This window comes from Dendropsophus ebraccatus, chromosome 6 (genome assembly GCF_027789765.1).
Source record: "Dendropsophus ebraccatus isolate aDenEbr1 chromosome 6, aDenEbr1.pat, whole genome shotgun sequence".
NCBI classification, from domain to species: Eukaryota; Metazoa; Chordata; class Amphibia; order Anura; family Hylidae; genus Dendropsophus; species Dendropsophus ebraccatus.
Genome location: NC_091459.1, coordinates 150,448,557 through 150,456,512, shown reverse-complemented (window position 1 = coordinate 150,456,512; position 7,956 = coordinate 150,448,557). Strand labels below are relative to the sequence as shown.

Genomic DNA, 7,956 nt, shown 5'->3' with positions numbered 1-7,956 from the left:
TATAGTGTAAAGCCAGGAGTGTACAAAGAAGGGTGTGAAGATGCAAGTCAGGCCCTTGTGCAGATTATTCTTCCACACTCCCATTTCCCTGCCTGTCAGCTTCCACCTTTTTTCATCCCTTGTGGGGGTTCTGGCCGTCATCTACCCCAGTCCCCCTGTTGTTTACTCACACTGAGTTCTCCATCAATCAGAATTTTAACTATAAGGAAGATGCTACATTATCTGTGTTTATTGACCCCTCTTTGCATCACATGACACTCTTTAGTGGTGGTGGAGATGGTGGAGATGTCTCGGAGGATGATGGAGATCATGGAGATGGTGGCGAGGTCTTGGAGGATGGTGGTGAGGTCTCGGAGAATGACGATGAAGATCATAAAGAGGATGGTGATGTCTCGGAGGATGGTGGTGGAGATCATGAAGATGGTGGTGAGGTCTCGGAGGATGGTAATATCCTTTGTGCTATCCCAGCACTGGTGAGCAGCACATCCCGTTTGAGCAGGAGCCCCTCTGCCAGAGGGGTGGGGAGCACGTTCCCTGGCAAATCCCTCCAGTTCTCATACAATGTGTGTCCAGATCATCTATGAAAGAAACAACAAGGGGTTACTGGGATTTAGGGCTCAGTAGGAAAAATTGTGAGAGGACTCGTCATAAAGATCCGGTCAATTCCAGGTAGAGCCAAGGGGCCTCTATTTCTTAGGTAGTCTGTGGTTGTGTAGATAGACAAGCTTACCACCATGTGCATGTCATGGGGCTCTGGTTGTCTCCGGGCCTGGACCATCCCATGACGGTTATGTATGGCCTCAGATGTCAGTGTGTGGTGGGGCACTGTCTGTGGAATAACGTCGCCCTACTGGTGAGTCTTCTGGATGGGAGGGGTCTAGCTCTGAGTTGCCATCGATTTTGAGGACCCAGAAGTGATTCTCCCTTTAAACACTCCCCCCCCCATTGCATCTGTTTTTTTTCGTACTTAAAAATGTGGTCGACATGGATTTGATCTGGTCTTTTTTTTTACAATGGAAAAATGGATCGAAACAGATGCACACAAATGCATCCATTTTTCCATCAAATAATCAAACAAATCCCCAATATACACTTATTATGGGAGTCAGATTGTGACATCACCATTTTATCCAGGAAGTGACATCACCAAGTTATCCAGGAAGTGACATCACCATGTTTATCCAGGAAGTGACATCACCATGTTATCCAGGAAGTGACATCACCATGTTATCCAGAAAGTGACGCCTTGATGCAGTTGTAAGTGCAGGAAAAAAGCATGTTATAAGCATTTCCTGTAATAAGGGTATATTGGGGATTTGTATAACTTTTGGGGGGCAATGCAATACTTTAATAAAAATTTTCGCCAAAACTTCTCCTTTAACTGAATGAGCCCTGCAGCCACCAAAGATGATGCCAACCACATGGGACCAACAACAGACAATATACAGTCTAACTGGTGCTGTGCAGCATATGTAGTGAGTATGTGTATATATGGGGTGAGTAAATGTAGCATATATAATAAGTGAGGATATATATAGTATATATGGTCAGTATGTGCATATATGTGGTGAGCACATGCATAGATGGGTATACGGAGGGGAAAATACATATTTGATACTGTGCTGATTGTACAAGTTTCCCATCTACACACAATGGAGAGGGAGTAATATATCTGGTCGGTAACGTCACCTGTGAGAGACAGAATCTATAGAACATTCTGGATTATTACATTGTAGAATTATACATAATTATTCACCAATTTATTACATTAAATAAGGATTCAATCACCGACCAATCAGCAAGAATTCTGCCGCTCACAGAGCTGTCAGTGTCTCTATAAGAAGCTCCTCCCACTCTGCCCTCATCACCTGGATTACCTGCACCTGTTCCATTTGTATAATAATCACCTGTCCACACACTCCAATCACACTCCAACCTCTCCACCATGGGCAAGACACAAGAGCTGTCTAAGGACAGCAGGAACAAATCTGTAGACCTGCACAAGGCTGGGATGGACTACAGGACAATAGGCAGCAGCTTGCTGAGACGGTAACAACTGTTGGTTCAATTATTAGAGAATGGAAGAAACACAAGATGACTGTCAGTCATCCCTGGTCTGGGGCTCCATGTAAGATCTCACCTGGCGGGGTAAGGAGGATTCTGATAAAGGTCAGCAATCAGCCCAGAACTACATGGGAGGACCTGGTCACTGACCTGAGGAGAGCCGGGACCACAGTCTCATAGATTATTCTTACTAACACTACACAGTAGTGTATTATAATCCTGCAGGACACACCAGGTCCCCTGCTCACACCAGCACATGTCCAGGCCTGGGTGACGTCACCAATAACCATCTGGATGATCCAGAGGAGACATAGGAGAAGGTCATGTGGTCACATGAAACCAAAATACAAACTTTTGGTATTGACTCCACTCGCCGTGTTTGGAGGGGCAGTTCTTCAATAGGGAGAGTATAACTGCACTGTTTTTAAGGGAGGATGGGGCCACGTATTGCCAGATTATGGTCAACAACCTCCTTCCCTCAGTAAAACCAGTGAAGATGGTGGTGGCTGGGTCTTCCAGCATGACAATGGCCCAAAACACAAAGCCAGGACAACTAAGGAGGGAACACACAGCCGGGACAACTAAGGAGGAAGCCCCCAGCCGGGACAACTAAGGAGGAAACCCACAGTCGGGACAACAAAGGAGGAAGCCCCCAGCCGGGACAACTAAGGAGGAAACACACAGCCGGGACAGCTAAGGAGAAAACCCACAGGACAACCAAGGAGGAAACCCCCAGCCGGGCCAACAAAGGAGGAAGCCCCCAGCCGGGACAGCTAAGGAGAAAACCCACAGGACAACTAAGGAGGATACCCCCAGCCGGGACAATTAAGGAGTAAATCCACAGCCGGGACAACTCAAGAGGAAACCCACAGCCGGGACAACTATGGAGGAAAGCCCCAGCAGAGACAACTAAGGAGGAAACAAACTGCTGGGACAACTAAGGAGGAAACACACAGCCGGGACAACTAAGGAGGAAACCCCCAGCAGGGACAACTAAGGAAGAAACCCCCAGCGGGGACAACTAAGGAAGAAACAGACAGGCGGGACAACTAAGGAGGAAACACACAGCCGGGACAACTAAGGAGGAAACACACGGAACAACTAAGGAGGAAACACACAGCCGGGACACCTAAGGAGGAAACACACAGCCGGGACAACTAAGAAGAAAACCCACAGCCGGGACAACTAAGGAGGAAACACACGGAACAACTAAGGAGGAAACACACAGCCGGGACACCTAAGGAGGAAACACACAGCCGGGACAACTAAGGAGGAAACAGACAGGCGGGACAACTAAGGAGGAAACACACAGCCGGGACAACTAAGGAGGAAACACACGGAACAACTAAGGAGGAAACACACAGCCGGGACACCTAAGGAGGAAACACACAGCCGGGACAACTAAGAAGAAAACCCACAGCCGGGACAACTAAGGAGGAGACCCACTGCCGGGACAACTAAGGAGGAGACCCACTGCCGGGACAACTAAGGAGGAAACCCCCAGCCGGGACAACTAAGGAGGAAACCCCCAGCCGGGACAACTAAGGAGGAAACCCATAGCGGGACAACTGAGGAGGAACAGACAGCCGGGACAACTAAGGAGGAAACACACGGGACAACTAAGGAGGAAACCCACAGCCGGGACACCTAAGGAGGAAACATATAGCCGGGACAACTAAGGAGAAAGCCCCCAACTGGAACAACTAAGGAGGAAACAGACAGGCAGGACAATTAAGAAGGAAACACACATTAGGGACAAGTAAAGAGGAATCCCCCAGCCGGGACAACTAAAGAGGAAACCCCCAGCCGGGACAACTAAGGAGGAACCCCACAGCCAGGACAGCTAAGGAGGAGACCCACAGCTGGGACAAGTAAGGAGGAAACCCACAGCCGGGTCAAATAAGGAGGAAACCCACAGCTGGGACAACTAAGGAAGAAACACACAGCCGGGACAACTAAGGAGGAAACCCCCACCCAGGAAAACTAAGGAGGAAACCCCCAGCCAGGACAACTAAGAAGAAAACCCCCAGCCGAGACAACTAAGGAGGAGACCCCCAGCCGGGACAACTAAGGAGGAAACCCCCAGCCGGGACAACTAAGTAGGATACCCATAGCGGGACAACTGAGGAGGAACAGACAGCCGGGACAACTAAGGAGGAAACACATGGCCAGGACAACTAAGGAGGAAGCCCCCAACTGGAACAACTAAGGAGGAAACAGACAGGCAGGACAATTAAGAAGGAAACACACATTAGGGACAAGTAAAGAGGAAACCCTCAACCGGGACAACTAAGGAGGAAACCTCCAGCCGGGACAACTAAGGAGGAAACCTCCAGCCGGGACAAGTAAGGAGGAAACACACAGCCGGGACAACTAAGGAGGAAACCCCCAGCCGGGACAACTAAGGAGGAAACCCAAAGCTGAAACAACTAAGGAGGAAACCCACAGCCGGGACGACTAAGGAGGAAACACACAGCCGGGACAACTAAGGAGGAAACCCCCAGCCGGGACAACTAAGGAGGAAACCCCCAGCCGGGACAACTAAGGAGGAAACCCCCAGCCGGGACAACTAAGGAGGAAACCCCCAGCCGGGACAACTAAGGAGGAAACCCCCAGCCGGGACAACTAAGGAGGAAACAGACAGGCAGGACAAATAAGAAGGAAACACACATTAGGGACAAGTAAAGAGGAAACCCTCAACCGGGACAACTAAGGAGGAAACCTCCAGACGGGACAACTAAGGAGGAAACCCACAGCCGGGACAACTAAGGAGGAAACCCACAGCCGGGACAGCTAAGGAGGAGACACACAGCTGGGACAACTAAGGAGGAAACACACAGCCGGGACAACTAAGGAGGAAACACACAGCTGGGACAACTAAGGAGGAGACACACAGCCGGGATAACTAAGGAGGAAACCCACAGCCGGGACAACTAAGGAGGAAACCCACTGCCGGGACAACTAAGGAGGAAACACACATTAGGGACAACTAAGGAGGAAACACACCGCCGGGACAACTAAGGAGGGGCTCAGTAAGAAGCATCTAATGGTCCCAGAGCAGCCGCTAGTCTCCAAGCCTGAACCCGATAGAAAATCTTTGGTGAGAGTTGTAACTCATTGTAGCCCCCAGCGACAGCCCCGAAACCTGCAAGCTGTGAAGAAGATATGTATTGAGGAGTTGGAGCGCTGATCCTGTAGCTTTCTCTCCTCTCCTGATCCTGGACCTTCCCCTCTCCTTATCCTGGACCTTCTTCTGATCCTGTAGCTTTCTCTCCTCTCCTGATCCTGAACCCTCTCCTTATCCTGGACCCTCTCCTCTAATGATCCTGGACCTTCCCTTCTCCCGATCCTTGAACTTCCCCTCTCCTGATCCTGGAATTTCCCCTTTCCTGATCCTAGACCCTCTCCTTTCCTGATTCTGGACTCTCTCCTCTCCTGATCCTGGACTTTCCTGTCTCCTGATCCTGGACCTTCCCCTCTGCTGAGCCTGGACTCTCTCCTCTCCTGATTCTGGATGCTCTCCTGATCCTGGAACTTCCCCTCTCATGATCCTGGACATTTCCCTCTCCGGATCCTGGACTTTCCCCTCTCCTGATCCCGGACCTTCCCCTCTACTGATCCTGGACCTTCTCCTGATCCTGTAGCTTTCTCTCCTCTCCTGATCCTGGACCCTCTCCTCTCCTGTTCCTGGACCCTCTCCTCTCCTGATCCTGGACTTTCTCCACTCCTCATCCTGGACCCTCTCCTGATCCTGGACCGTCTCCTCTCCTGATCCTGGAACTTCCCTTCTCCTTATCCTGGACCTTCCCCTCTGCTGATCCTGGACCTTCCCCTCTCCTGATCCTGGACCCTCTCCTCATCTTGGACCTTCCCTTCTCCTGATCCTGTAGCTTACTCTCCTCTCCTGATCCTGGACCCTCTCCTTTCCTGATCCTGGACTCTCTCCTCTCCTCACCCTGGACTCTCTCTTCTCCTGATCCTGGACCATCCTCTCTGCTTATCCTGGACCTTCCCCTCTGCTGATCCTGGACCCTCTCCTGATCTTGGACCTTCCCCTCTGCTGATTTTGGACTCTCTTCTCTCCTAATCCTGGACCTTCCCTTCTCCTGATCCTGGACCCTCTCCTTATCCTGATCCTGGACCTTCCCTTCTCCTGATCCTTGAACTTCCCCTCTCCTGATCCTGGAACTTCCCCTCTCCTGATCCTAGAACCTCTCCTTTCCTGATCCTGGACTCTCTCCTCTCCTGATCCTGGACCCTCTCCTCTCCTGATCCTGGACTTTCCTGTCTCCTGATCTTGGAGTCTCTCCTCTCCTCATCCTGGACTCTCTCCTCTCCTGATCCTGGACCCTCTCCTCTCCTGATCCTGGACCCTCTCCTCTCCTGATCCTGGACCCTCTCCTCTCCTGATCCTGGACTCTCTCTTCTCCTGATCCTGGAGTCTCTCCTCTCCTCATCATGGACTCTCTCCTCTCCTCTCCTGATCCTGGACCTTCCCCTCTGCTGATCCTGGACCTTCCCCTCTGCTGATCCTAGACTCTCTTCTCTCCTGATCCTGGACCTTCCCCTCTCCTGATCCTGGACCTTCTCCTCTCCTGATCCTGGACCCTCTCCTCTCCTGATCCTGCACCCTTCCTTCTCCTGATCATGGACTCTCTTCTCTCCTGATCCTGGACTCTCTTCTCTCCTGATCCTGGACTCTCTTCTCTCCTGATCCTGGACTCTCTTCTCTCCTGATCCTAGACCACTATTTGATCAGGCTGTAATCTCTTTCCTTGCATCCTAGTCCGGGGACATGTACCTGAGATGACGGCTCCATGACTTCCCAAAGACATCAAGACAAGAACCAAGAGCAAAGCCGGGGAGCAGCAAAACATCACGAGCTTATCCTGAGGAAAGATCCACGGAGAAAGACGCCAAGGAATGGCCCCGAGCCAAGAATAACACCGCAGTAACCCTATCACTGCCAGAGACATAGGTATAGGAGGAGCCGTGATACATAGAAGACGCCTTTATTAACCTTGTGATTGCAACACTTCAAATTATGCAACAGCAGAATAGTGAGTGCAGCTCTGGAGGAGGAGACATGATGTAACAGCAGAATAGTGAATGCAGCTCTGGAGGAGACATGATGTAACAGCAGAATAGTTAGTGCAGCTCTGGACGATGAGACATGATGTAACAACAGAATAGTGAGTGCAGCTCTGGAGGATGAGACAGGATGTAACAGCAGAATAGTGAGTGCAGCTCTGGAGGATGAGACAGGATGTAACAGCAGAATAGTGAGTGCAGCTCTGGAGGATGAGACATGATGTAACAGAAGAATAGTGAGTGCAGCTCTGGAGGATGAGACATGATGTAACAGAAGAATAGTGAGCGCAGCTCTGGAGGATGAGACATAACAGCAGAATAGTGAGTGCAGCTCTGGGGGATGAGACATGATGTAACAGAAGAATAGTGAGTGCAGCTCTGGAGGATGAGACATGATGTAACAGCAGAATAGTGAGTGCAGCTCTGGAGGATGAGACATGATGTAACAGAAGAATAGTGAGCGCAGCTCTGGAGGATGAGACAATAAGACATGATGTAACAACAGAATAGTGAGCGCAGCTCTGGAGGATGAGACAATAAGACATGATGTAACAGCAGAATAGTGAGTGCAGCTCTGGATGATGAGACATAACAGCAGAATAGTGAGTGCAGCTCTAGAGGATGAGACATGATGTAACAGTAGAATAGTGAGTGCAGCTCTGGAGGATGAGACATGATGTAACAGCAGAATAGTGAGTGCAGCTCTGGAGGATGAGACATAATGTAACAGCAGAATAGTGAGTGCAGCTCTGGAGGAGGAGACATGATGTAACAGTAGAATAGTGAGTGCAGCTCTGGAGG

The 7,956-nt window shown here is 50.3% G+C and overlaps 1 long non-coding RNA gene across 1 annotated transcript; it reads right to left on the bottom strand.

Moving 5' to 3' along the window:
- Nucleotides 1–206: 206 nt before the first annotated feature.
- On the bottom strand, nt 207–7,315 carry LOC138794547 (uncharacterized). Its single transcript, XR_011363463.1, has 2 exons — nt 6,866–7,315; nt 207–578 (listed from the first exon to the last, which is right to left on the bottom strand). It is a non-coding gene; the product is annotated as an uncharacterized lncRNA (long non-coding RNA).
- Nucleotides 7,316–7,956: the final 641 nt, after the last annotated feature.